At 40.6% G+C, this 13,984-nt stretch overlaps 1 long non-coding RNA gene across 1 annotated transcript; it reads left to right on the top strand.

Moving 5' to 3' along the window:
* Window positions 1-6: 6 nt before the first annotated feature.
* On the top strand, window positions 7-1,846 carry LOC119292300. Its single transcript, XR_005142931.1, has 2 exons — window positions 7-1,326; window positions 1,423-1,846. It is a non-coding gene; the product is annotated as an uncharacterized LOC119292300 (long non-coding RNA).
* Window positions 1,847-13,984: the final 12,138 nt, after the last annotated feature.

Below are 13,984 nucleotides of genomic sequence, written 5' to 3' on the forward strand. Positions count from 1 at the left end.
GAGCAGCTCACACAGGATACACGGGATGAGGGAGTCGCGCCGTCAGCAGGGACGGCCGAGAAGACCTCAACCCTGCGGGTTCCACTCCCTGATGTGTAGCATTTTATCTGTTAGAGTAAATTTCTTTTTATGCTCCTGGTGGTTCGTTGGAGTTCGATCTGTTCATGGGGATGCTGCTTTGTCTAGTTGTACACATGCCCTGATTCGTGTGTGCATAACAGGAGCAATTAGGGATTCGTGAGATATGATGGTGAAGCAACTAGTTTAATAATTCCTGTCGGATGCAAGCAAATGGTTCATTTGATTTCTTATGGAAGTTGCTAGTAGGGGATATCTGCAAGCAGAGTTCCTAGAAAAAGTATTGCAAGCACATGCTAGTCTGGTCATTACCCAGGCTGCATACAGTAGCAGTAAACATTGTTAGCTTAATCCAAACTTGTTAGTCTACAAATCTACATCGGTGTAGTAGTATAGGAAAGCTAGCTTGAGTTGGTTTTCTTTTCTTGTGTTACTAGTGTTCAGCCAGAATTAGTAAGGTGTGATCAACGTGGCCGTATAATTAGATTAGGAAAAATACTAAGTTGAGTCCGGCTACGACTTGTGCCTAGCTATCTAGCTGCGTTGGTAGAAGTAGTACTAGGATTAGGAATTTGTAGTCCAAGTCTGTTAATAGGTGAATTCGATTCGACTAGGACCTGTATCCGCTGGTGGTGGCTGCGTGTATATATATACACCAGCCGTGTATACTTTGTAATAGTGAGAAAAGAGAAAAAGAAATAAAGAGGAAGAAAAGATCAATTGAGTAACCTACCCTAGTTCATTCACTACTAGTTAGATCAATGGAGTAACCTGTTATCTCATTTGCATTTTTTTTTCAGTAAAAAGTCATGGCATTGGTACATATATGTCATACATACATGCTGATTGCAATATGGGATCCCTGGTAATGTAGAAACAAGATAATGGAACAGTGCAAAAAAAAAAGATTATTTTGTTCAGTATTTTCCATGTCATATATGTTGATGACTTAGCTAGCTAGCCTAATTCCGCACTTTACGGATGTCCAATTTGTGTCAATGTAGGTTAGAGCTGCCGCCTTATAAACAGATTGTGACATACGGGGCGCGTTCTTACAAGAATCCACTGACCTAGAATTGTACATATACATGTGAACCTTGCTGTGCAAATCCATCATCTAATCTAAATGCAATGACATGTATAGTCTAACTTAATTCTCTATCTGTAAACTGCTAGGAAAAGAAAAAATGTTGAGCCAGAAGATATAGAAGCCAATGCCATAGATGCTGAAACTATGGGTACTAGCAGGTAAACATGCTTGTTTGGCTTTAAACAATCCATAATGGTCTAATATTTCCTATTGTAAATTTGCATTTCAACACTCTTATTTTCATTCATTCTTAGTTCTAAAGAAAAGGAGGTGGTAAAAGGGCAAAGCCTAGCCCAGTTTTTGAAGCATCTAAGAAGACTTCTGCTACACATATCGTCCAGCAAAGAACACAAGAAGTAAACAATGTCCTCCATCGAAGAGCACAAGAAGCAAAAAGTTGTGAACCTTCCTGTGCAACTACATGTTATTTTGTGGAGCACCATGCCATATGGAACCTTGCTGTGTAGTTGTGTAGCTGATGCAACTGCATGTAATTTTGTGGAGCACCATGCATATTTGAACTTTGCTGTGTAGCTTGTTGTGTAGCTAATGCAATTACATATTGTGAAGCACCATGCCTTGTTGTGTAGCTGTAGCTGATGCAACTACTGTACTATGTTCAACTTGTGTGGAGCTTGACTTTTGGGTGGTCCATATGCATGTGAACCTTGCTGTTTAGATTAGTTGTGGATTTGTACTCCTAAGAAATAATTTGTTGATATTTAAAATGTCTTAACCTCTTTACTATGCTACTGGTCATGATGTTATTACTATGATGTTATTACTTTGCTTACTTCTGGTCAAAATAGTGTATTTATGTGTGTTGTTATATTTTCAAATAGGTCATGCCAAAATTTGTAACACATCAGCTATATGGTGAACCTAAACATTACTTTAATGGCAAAAGTAATATTCGGCAAAAACAGGAGTGGCAAAAGCAAAACAAATAATGAAGGGCAATATGGTCTTTTCCCTGGTTCGTTTGGTCAAAACGTCCATTGACCTAACAGAATGGCATTTGTGATATATTGTTGAAAACTAAGAGTGGCAAAAATGAGATGTCAAATTCTAGAGTGGCATAAGTGAAGTGGGCAAGAACTAGAGTGGCAAAAACAAAGTTTTCCCCGGATATTGGGGTATCAATCCTTGGCAATGGACCAGTAGTGAGTTGTGCGGTGCACATTTTCTGTTCCTGGGGTCTCACTTTTTGGGGTTGGCATTTTTGGGGTGGCAGGTAGGCTTTGGCCTGCACCGGCATTTTGTTTGTTGCTTATTAGTATGAATACCGGTATGCTGTTTCGGCTGGCCATTGTTATCTTGCACTGGGTGTGTGTAGTCTGGCGCGACATTGCGGGGTGGGTGTATCTGTTAAGCTTGTTGAGGGTCGTTAGTTTATATGCATGTAGCTAGGATGTCATGATGTGTTGGTTGATGCTGGTTCTAGTGCAATGTGGGGTTGCGTCAGTGTGCCGGTATTTTTGTCCGGTGCGTTCGTGGGTATGGAATTTTTCGACGTGAATTGGGCGTGCATATTATTTTTGCTACAATGTACACAAACAGGATAAAGAATGGCCATCTCATAGTGTCGTGTTCAGGATTAGGTAGGACAAGAAAAAAGATCATTCACAGATGGAGAACGATTCGGTGCACACTGACTCCATTTGCAAGTCCCAGGTGCGCAGTGCACATTAGTGTTTTCTCAAGTGGCAAGGCAATCACTCAAAGTGTCACTCAAAACCTGAACCTACCCGAGTTGAACGGCACCATAAAAAACCGGCATCACATTAGTTTTTTTTGTCTCTAGAAGTAGAATTTTACAGTGGTTATTATTGAACCATTAGCTATTGACATCTTCTAACTGTGCAACATACCTTTAGCAGTTTCACGATTTCCATTACATGTGATGATCCAATAGTTACAGTTTGCTCTGCACATTTTTAAGTCCAGATCATAATACCTTATTTACTCTTGTTCTATTATCTGCTACAGCTTGCTCTCTTATCTGCTACAGCCTTGATTTGTAACTTTTTCTAAGGATGCCTTTACCTTCTATTTTAGGATAAGAGTTTGCTCTGTACTCTACTCAGAGAGGAGGCAGGCAGAGGCTAACTGCATAAGAAAAAAGTACTCTGACAGACATCAAGCTTATCCTTATTTTCATTGTTCTGTATAGATTTGTTCCTTACTCATGGATTATATTTGATCTAATATGTGAACAATCTATTTAATGTATGTGATCACTGAGAAGGCTGGGAAGAGTGATATCCCTAACATTGACAAGAAAAGGTTAGTTCTGCTCAAACACTCCATACTCTTTATGTAGAACGAGAGAGGCATGCATGTAGCCATACCGGTGTGGTGTGTGTGGCGGCGCATAGAGACAACCTCGTGCCTCTCTTTGTCTAGGTCGCTAGTCACTTGACCAAATGGGCCTGGGCCTCATGGGCCAATAGGGATGGGCCTCTCATACAACACTCTCCCTCAAGAGGGGTGATTGATATCTATCGTTCCCATCTTGACACAGGCTAAACTGCATTATCTGGTTACCAGTCCTTTAGTCAAGCAATCTGCAATTAATTGCCATGAATTTACATGCTCTATGTTGATAATCCCAGCATCCAACTTTCTTTGATAAAGAATCTGTCTATCTCCACATGTTTGGTCTATCATGTTGAATTGAGTCGTTTGTTATATTAATTTCTGACTTGCTATCACACCATACATTCGTGCAGTTGGTCTTCAATATCTTCGGCTCTTCTAATAGATTCCTTGTCCATAAGACATGTTTATGTATTCATCCTCTGCAGTTGATTCTGGAAACAATATGTTGTTTCCAAATCACCTATGCACTAGATTTTCTCCTACGAAAACACATCAACATCGCAATAATTACTAGCTCGTATGGCGGTTGCGGATCTCCGCAGCGAAGTGGCCTGATGGCCGGCGTCGAATGCCGTTGTAAGGCGTCGAGCTCATCACTAGCCGCCGCCGTGTCCAATTATGCAATGGGGTGGCCCCACAGTGTCCAGCGCGAACACTAGCAGTACACTATTGGCATATGATTTAACTTCTACATGTTTATCTGTTGTGGACTCAAATTTATATATCTTTATGGTCTAAAAGTAGTTGATATTTATGCATTAAAATTTTGTTGCATGTCATCATTATTTTCTAATATATGATTTAGACAGGACCAATGGCTGAAGTTATGGTTTTGGCGGTTTCTTGTGTGGGTGGAGCTATCGCGGCAGTAACTGGAGTCGTTTCAGTCTGGCAATCTTACCTAAGGCATAAAGCTAGACGTGAAAAAGAGGAAATCTGTCGTATCTGCGGAAAACCAGTCAAACTTCGACTATTAGGAGAACACTTTGAAAATCATGGGTATGGAATTGTAGTACAGATGTGTATACATGTTTGTTTTATTTTTCTCACCCTAATACTCAATGCAATGTAGAGATAAGAAAGAGCAATCAGCAGAGGATGAATACGTTGACATCAATGGTGCTGATACTGCACTGTTTGCATAACATGGTAAGGCCTGATTTAAATCTTCTCAAATCAGTTCTTCAGAGCTTATTTATGGGGAATGCTTCTGTGAATATACAATTATGTTTGATAGGTATGTCGATGATTTTGACATTCGTGTCGCAAGCAATACATATGCTTAAGATTTATAGTTTCACTGAAATAATTAATTTGCTACAAGATGCACTGAAACAAAACATGCGTTCTTACAAAGCACATGTGCCAAGGATGCTTGCATGATTATAACTTGTCCATGTCTTGCGTGGGCGTTGGAGATTTTCGATATGCAGAACTGGGTTGCGACTTGCATCCTTCCTCTATATGCTATTTCCGAAGAAAAAACAAAGACAACCATTTCTGCAAGAAATCAAGATTTATCCAATTCAAAAAGTTCTTAGCCACTGTTAGTTAGGACATGGTAAAACAATGCTGGGTTAGTGATTAAACTAAAGAAGTATAGCAAGCATCTCCAAGGATAATGATGCCACTTGCTTAGCTTTTACTTACTATAAATAGGTAAAAGTTTAATGGACAGCGCATGCATGCTGAAATGACTTTGACTAATGATTGTTGGTAATTCATTTTCTCTACTTCGATTGTTATTAACCGGACATTGTTGTTGATGCTCACAGGTGGGTGCGAGGTGATGAGAGAAAGGTTTTTTTTTTTGCCACTTGTGAAATCGAAAGGCATCAGTTAGGTCATAACTTTGAAATAGCAAGATGGTTTGAGGATAGTTAAGTTGATGTGGAGAAGAAAAGCTTTCCTTTAGTAGTAAAATGCAATTGGGTGACCGGTTACAACAATCGTTCTGTGAGAGTGGTTGCAAGAATTCTTTGCTTTTGTTCGTTCTCCAACTGGTTGCTTGACAATGAACAATTGTTGGTGTGATGTTTCTTGTTGCGCCAGCAGGAAGTTTATTCTATTGATTATTCTCAACTCCGGCTCGCCCCGATTGTTGGAATTAATTAGTCAAGTGTGTGTATATTTCAACTATTGATCAAGGGCAACTCACTTTTCCTTTTTTTATCATCTATGTGAAACAACCTCTTTCTTTTATTTATTTATGAATCAAGATCCTAAGGAGTGACTTAAAAAGCTTGTTTTATGCTTCTTCAGAAGCTTTGCCATCTGCTACCCCAGGGCATGGAGTGGGTGTAGAGCGAATAGGGGTACTTGTGTGGTCAAATGGAGTTGAATTATCTATCACACCTCAACATGAAGTTGCCCATCTGAATGCACATGAAATTTTTGAGACATTAATAATAATATAATACCCAATATACAACTCCATGCGCTAAACTTGTCAAGTTCTAAATACTACTCCCTCCGTTCGGAATTACTTGTCGTGAAAATGGATGTATCTAGATGTATTTTAGTTATAGATACATCCATTTCCGCTACAAGTAATTCCGAACGGAGGGAGTAGCATATTGGCTTACCATAATGCCATGTACTCTCTCGGTCCCATCTTATAAGATGTTACTAAACCCAATATGCTCTGCTCACATATTGGTTGTAATAACAACTTCATATCATGGGACAGCAAAACAAGTAAACAACTTCTTTCTCCACCTTTATACCATACCCAAAATTCTTGTCTTAGATATATCTATATACTGATGTATCTTTCTTTTTTTGTTGACGTGAAGATACAGATGTATGTATCGAAAATTAAAACGTGACTAAGATACACCGTATTTAGACAAACCTAAGGCAAGATTTTTGAGACGGAGGGAGTATGATACTAATACTGAATAATAAGGACCTCAATAGATACGTGATGGAAAGGATGGCTTGGAAGGTTCTCAAGTAAAAGAAAAGAAAGATATAAAACGGATCAATGGTTGGACAAGATGCAGGCAATGCACAATGCAATTGCAGCCTTCCGCAAATCACTGAATCATCTAAAAACAATCTACAAATTCTTGTTGGGGACATATGTGTACATGTACTCCCTCCGTCCGGAAATACTTGTCATCAAAATAAATAAAAGAGGATGTATCTAGACGTATTTTAGTTCTAGATACATCTCTTTCTATCCATTTTGATGACAAGTATTTTCGGACGGAGGGAGTATGTACTTAGGCTACCAAATGCCTGCCTGCTTTATATGGTCCTGAACATCCTCCCACCTATCTTGAAGAGTAAAATTGTTGCTGCTCATTCGAAAAAGTGCTGCTTGAAATGAATTGCCATGTTACATCAGAACCTTTATCTTCTTTCTTTACGTACAAATTTCAAACAGGGCTCTGTGGCGTTGCTTCATGCGCTATGCTGAAACTGAAACTTGGACTAGTTTAATAAGTCGACTCTATCTCTTGCTATCACCTCTTCTATCAAACACGAGGAAGCATAAATTTATCTCCCTGTGATAACCTTGTCCAATGTGGGCAAGAGTAGTGCTTCACCTTTTCCAAATTATACTATAAAGGCCGAGCTGGCATTCGGAGACTGGCCATACTTCTGATGACTTCACGAGTGGATGTGCCTAATAATAAAAGAAAGGAATTAGGGTCCAGCAACTGCCTCCTCTGCTGCTTTCAACTGGGAATCTTTACTGAATAAAACGCTCGAGTATGATACCAACAATGCACACCTGAGGTCAGATAGTCTGAGCATCAAGTGGATATACAGAACAAACCCCTGCCGCATCTATTTAGAAAACCACCATTCGTAAGAGATGAGTGCCCCTTGTAGCTTGAGTGGTATCAAAGGACTGTAACGAAAGTACAACATGTGTCAGAAGCAACCCTCAGAGACAAATAAGGGTTAAAGTGATACCACTCATATGCCAACCGGCAGTAAGAAACTACCACCTCCATCTCATAATATAAGACGCTTTTGCAAACCAAAACAGCTTGCAAAAATGTCTTATATTATGGGACAGAGGGGTAGGATCTGTCTCATTCATGTTTAACAGTTGTTTCTTCTTTAGGCAGGCCCATTTTGCAGTTGTACCTGATTTGGCAGCCTCAGAGTATGCTCTGCGCAGCTCAATGGTTTCATGGAGAAAAACAGGTGCCCTTACTGGCATCTGCTGCCGCTTCATTGATTTTCTGTCAAAAGATATCTGTTAGAGAGCATAGGCCATGACATATAGTTCTGCCATATGAGTTTGAGAAGAGCATCTAATGTCAGGAAGATTCAAAAATAAATTTAGCCCAGTTTGAAGGATGCATGTACTAGTCAAGACTATGAAACTCTTAGTTTGGGGACGCATTTCCGGTATATTCACAAAAAAACAACCAATTTTAAATAGCCAGCAAGCGTGTAAGTAATTTGAATCTAGGTAGGTACCAGTGCCATCAGGTGAAAGCTCGCATTTTTACTGTCATAAGCATAATGTCTTTCATGAGAGGGAGGATAACTTAGGAAGGTAACATACATAAAGGCAACCAAAGTGAATGTAACAGCAAATGGAAGTTATTTCTTTCTCAGAAAATGTAGCTCACATCACATATAGCTCATGCCATGGCCCCTGCCAATTTAAAAAGCTAGTGCAACCATTCAAGAACATATGGAGGTTACTTGCCTACTAGTCTGATTTCCATTAGACTTAGAAACTCTGAAATAAAACGGCCACGAGTACACAGAAGATCTACAGTAAAGCACAGTAGGAAGGAGCATGATAGAGATATTTAAGTTCAATGAAATTATCTGCAGTTCAATAAATAAAACCAAAACAATCACTTGTACGTCACGACAAGCAGCACAAACCTGTTTGACAACACCCATTGTTGCAGAATCAACAGAAAATAATGTATCCGATTGCCCCATGATGACATGCTTATGGAGCAACTGCTAATGCAAATTTGCAAAGAATTGATCGATGTAGGAAAAAGTAATGATTTTGTAAAAAACTAACAAGTAACAAAAGAAAAGAAAATATATGGGTGTCGAGTGCCCGCATTTACACAGGTAAAAAATTATGAAAATAAATATACATATACAAGTTATATAAATATATGAATGGTATTAATTTTTTGTGTGCCCAAATTTCTCATTTGTAACCCATATACAAAAATAACATAAGGATACCAAACACTATCACTATCCTAATAACTATGTGCATACCAATTTCTCTTTTTTGTATATATTACAAATGGATATTTTTTACCCGAAAATTCAAAACTACTCACACATTTACATAATCTAGATACATGTATAATTCTTTTCATAATTTTTGGAAGTGTAAACAAGAGTTTTTATCAACGGGTTCATGGGGTCCATGTGCACAAAACCAGCACTCAACAACACTTCCAAAAATATACTACCTTAAAAAACATTCTTTTCGATAAGTATTCTTTAAAAAATGTTTGGCCTCTTGATCAACTCGCTTGGTTGACAGCGAGAGACTCTAGAACCCCGCACAAGACGTGTTCACCATTGGCGATCGTCACATGCCTCATTAATGAAGTTGTGGATGCTGCCGGAGTCTAACAAGGAAATGAGTTTGCACTCTCTCACGGTGAGGAGGGACACTGGAAGCTGACCAGAAGTTGGGTATTCATCCCTAAAGTCATCCTCATCAGCGACCTCGATGTAAAAGAGGTACGGGCAGTGATGCCTGTGAGTTGGTTGGGCTGGGCCAACAACCTGGTACATGACCGATGCCAAGTGCTCATAGGAGACTGTCCCGTCCATTGCATCCTCGAGTGTGGCTGGCTTGAGCAACTCAACCTGCATTTTGAGAGGTTCCACAATACCGTTGGTGTAGATATTGCGCCCTTCATCATTGGGGATGTACTTGACGTGCGTGAGGAGCTCAAGCAAGTGTTTGGTGTAGTCAGCCACCATGTCAGTACGGCAAAGGGAGATGAGTTCTCTAAAGGGATTGACACACGAGGACAGGGGATGAGAAATTGACATTATTCTAGCTTGCCTTTATTGATCGATGAAAGTGCAACTAATCCCCGGGTGGTTTTGGTAATTAATAACAACATATATATCATTGAACTAATAGTTACTTGAGAATCATTTCAGAAAGTTCAGTGATATGGGTATGGCAAGGACTGAAGAAGTGGACCCCTCAAAATGCTAAGGCAAGCATTGGCAAAAGCTCAAGACTCCATTTTTGGTTTAGTGATCCAAGATCACATTGAGTCCATAGGAAAAGCCAATACTATTAAAAGGGGATGAGGTTATGATGATGATCTGGTTGCTCAAGTGCTTAGTGATACATCTCCTAAACTATCAGCAATTTTCACTGCCATATACACTCATAAGTAGTCTCGGTCCCACCGATATTCCAAACTCAGTCACACCGAGATGAACCACCTCAGCCATAAGCCAAACCCAAGAAAACTCGGATTTTCCGATTCTGAACTCGGTCTCACCAAAACATGAGTTGCAAAGCTTCTGTAACCTTCTGTCATCAAATCGGTGTCACCGAGATGATGAAGTCGGTCCCACCGAAACTGGCATGCTCTTGTCATTGCACGAATCGGACTAACCGAGATTGTATTTTCGGTCCCACCGAAAATCCCAACGTTCACATTATTTGAACTATCGGTCTCACCGAGTTGTCCACTTCGGTCCCACCGAGATTGCTCAAATGTGTGTAACGGTTGGATTTTGTGTGGAGGCTATTTATACCCCTCCACCCCCTCTTCATTCGTGGTGAGAGCTATCAGAAAGAACTACCACTCCTATCTTATATTTCTGAGAAGAGAACTACCTACCCTTGTGTTGAGATCAAGTTGCTCCACTCCCACCATATGAAGCTTGATCTCTAGCCTTCCCAAGTTGCTTTCCACTCAATCCTTTCTTCCACCACAGCCAAATCAGTGAGGAGAGTTGAGTGTTGGGGAGATTATCATTTGAAGCACAAGAGCAAGGAGTTCATCATCATCTACAACATCTATTACCTTTTGGAGGGTGGTGCCTCCTAGATTGGTTAGGTGTCGCTTGGGAGCCTCCGTCATCGAGATGTGGAGTTGAACCAAGAAGTTTGTAAGGGCAAGGAGATCGCCTACTTCGTGAAGATCTACCCCGAGTAAGGCTAGCCCTCCGTGGGCGTAGGCCATGATGGAATAGACAAGGTTGCTTCTTCGTGGACCCTTCGTGGGTGGAGCCCTCCGTGGACTCGCGCAGCCGTTACCCTCCGTGGGTTGAAGTCTCCATCAACGTGGAAGTACGATAGCACCACCTACCGGAACCACGAGAAAAATCACCGCGTCTCCAAAATTGCGTTTGCTCTTCTCCACCTCTCTTTACTACATGTGCAATTTACTTTCCGCTGCCTATACTCTAGAATTGCATGTGTAGGGTGATGCTTGACTTGATCATAAGTGTGAATCTGCCAAAAACTGTTCTTTATCAAAAGGCAGAATTTTTATATTGTCAAGTAGTCTAATCACCCCCCCTCTAGACATACTTTCGATCCTACAAGTGGTATCAGAGCTTTGGTCTCCATTGTATTGGTTTCCATTGCATTGGACTCCATAAGCTTGGTTTCACAACCTAGGAGAGTATGGCGTCTAGTGAGGGTAATTTTTGTAGAGGTCCTTACTTTGATGGTACAAATTTTGCTAGTTGGAAGCATAAAATGAAAATGCATATTCTTGGTCATAATCCAGCCGCATGGGGCATTATTTGTGTTGGTATGCAAGGAGAATTCTTCGAGGAAGGAAAAGTTCCGGATCGCGAAGCTACAACTGAAGAATTGCGGATGTTGCAAAACAATGCTCAAGCTTGTGACATTCTCTTCAATGCCTTGTGTCCCGAGGAGTTCAACAAAATCAGCCGTCTTGAGAATGCAAAAGAGATTTGGGATACTTTGGTTGAAATGCACGAAGGTACCGAGTCCGTGAAGGAATCAAAGCTAGATATTCTTCAAGGTCAACTTGACAAGTTCAAGATGAAGGATGGTGAAGGAGTCGCTGAAATGTACTCTAGGCTTCCTCTCATCACAAATGAGATTGCCGGCTTAGGAAGCGAAGAAATGACCGACCGATTCATCATCAAAAAGATTCTCAGAGCTTTGGATGGAAAGTATGACACCGTGTGCACTTTGATCCAAATGATGCCAAACTACAAGAATCTCAAGCCAACCGAAGTCATTGGAAGAATTGTTGCTCATGAGATGACACTTAAGGATAAGGAAGAGCTTCACAACAAGTCAAGTGCTGCTTACAAAGCTACAAGTGATGCTCCCACAACCTCAAGTGACAAGTTAGTTTCCAATCAAGAGATAAGCCTAATGGTCAAGAACTTCAACAAATTCTACAAGAATAGAGGCAAAGAGAGAAACTCAAAGTCTAGATCATATGATGAAAAGAGATCTTCTAGTCGTGATCGAAACTGCTACAATTGTGGAAGACCCGGACACTACTCAAATGAGTGTACGGCTCCCCACAAGAGAAGAGAAGAATCTCCAAGAAGAAGAAGCTCAAGAGATGAGTCACCTCGGAAAGAGAGAAGGAGCAGAGATGATCGTTATGAACGAAGACCCACTCGGAGAAGCAAGGATTCGGAGAGGAAAGACAAGTCATCAAGGAGCTACACAAGAAGAAAACATCAAGCTCATGTAGGTGAATGGGTCTCCGGCTCCGACTCCGACAATCAATCCGAAGGAAGCTATCACTCCGACTCTGACTACAGTCAAGATGAAGGTGTTGCCGGTCTTGCTCTCGTATCCTCCAACTCCAACTCCTACGACTTATTTGATTCACCAAATGAGGGAATTGGAAGATGCTTCATGGCTAAAGGCCCCAAGGTATCACACCCTGAATTCATTGACTTCAATAGTGATGAGGATGACTTGCTTGGTGAAGATGAGCTCTTGCTTGATAAATCCAGTGAGCCTAGTAACGATGAACATGCTAATAGTCTTTATAGTCGAGAAGAGTCGAATGACAATGCTATGAAGGAGATTGAGCGTCTAACTAAAGAACTAAACACTCTTAAGTTAGCTCATGAAACAACTCAAGAAGATCATAGAGAGCTCCTAAGATCTCATGAGAAGCTACGCTTCGAGAAGCTCACTCTAGAGCAAGAACATGAGTTTCTAAAAGCAATCAATGACGATCTTCGAAAGAAGAGTTCTTCATATCTTGCCAAACGACTTCTCTTGTCTAATTTCTTGCCACCCATTAAGACTAAGCATGACAAGCATAAGAAAAATTCTTCCTCTAGCAGTAACAATAACCATGCTAAATCCAATATTGTTGCTTCTAGTAGTTCTCTTGATTCCACTAACAATGTTTCAAGCCAAGTTACACTTGAGCAAGAAAATAGTTTATTGAAAGGGATTATAGAGAAAGGTGTCTACAAGAGCCTTGCCGGAAGCAAGAACTTTGAGGAAATTGTTCGCAAGCAAGGAAGGCACCGGAAGAATCAAGGAATTGGTTTTGAGCGAAAGTTCAATGCCGAAGGCGTTGAGTGGGAAGAAGGTCAATATCCTACTCCACAGTTTCTTCCTCAAAAGGAGAAGTATGATCCTACTTCTTCCAATGCGGAACAAGCTCAAGATGACCTTCCACCACAAGACCACAAGCTAAAAGGCAAGGACAAGCTTCAAGAGGAGATTGATGCATTTGTTGAAGCACCTCAAGCCTTGGTCAAGTGGGTTCCCAAGGAAACGTCAAGTTCTACTTCGTCAAGCTCAACTACAACCCCAAGGATTCCCATCAAGATGATGTGGATACCGAAGAAGAAGAACTAGAAAGTTCTTGAGGGTGACTCCGCCAACATACTTCACTCACATTCATTTTGGCAAAAACTTGTGCAATCAACTTCCACATCGTGCACTAGTTCATGGAGTCACAAACCCTCTTGTTGGTATGTCAAGGGACAAGGTAATCATTGCTTTCATGGACATCATCTGTCGTGAACTTCAATCTACGTCCATGGATATCCTTGTTTGTTCCTTGTGGGACTAACCCATGTAGGTATTGAAAGTGCCCGAATCCTAAGGATAGCTCCCAACTCTTGATGATCTCCATCAACATTGAGCATCTACATCTTCAACATCTACATGAAGTCTTCTACGACAACCCAAGGTTAGTTTGACCCTTTAAAAGGGGTTCTCACATCTAGGGGGAGCTTTGCTCTAAAAATTGAGCTAAAGCATCTTCAAATGATGTGAACACATCAATGCTTTATGTAAAAGTGGTAACCCCACTTGTGCTTAAACGATGAGTATGACCTATGATCAAATGTTCTCATTTGGCTCCTAAGTCAATATACTCATATAAAGATGACCTAGTCATCGACAAATTGTGTGTTAGTTGCTAGAGTTTTGGTTGTGCATGTTTGACACATATTTCATTTGCTATCTTATTGTGT

The sequence above is a fragment of the Triticum dicoccoides genome, chromosome 4B (genome assembly GCF_002162155.2).
Source record: "Triticum dicoccoides isolate Atlit2015 ecotype Zavitan chromosome 4B, WEW_v2.0, whole genome shotgun sequence".
Classification (NCBI taxonomy): domain Eukaryota; kingdom Viridiplantae; phylum Streptophyta; class Magnoliopsida; order Poales; family Poaceae; genus Triticum; species Triticum dicoccoides.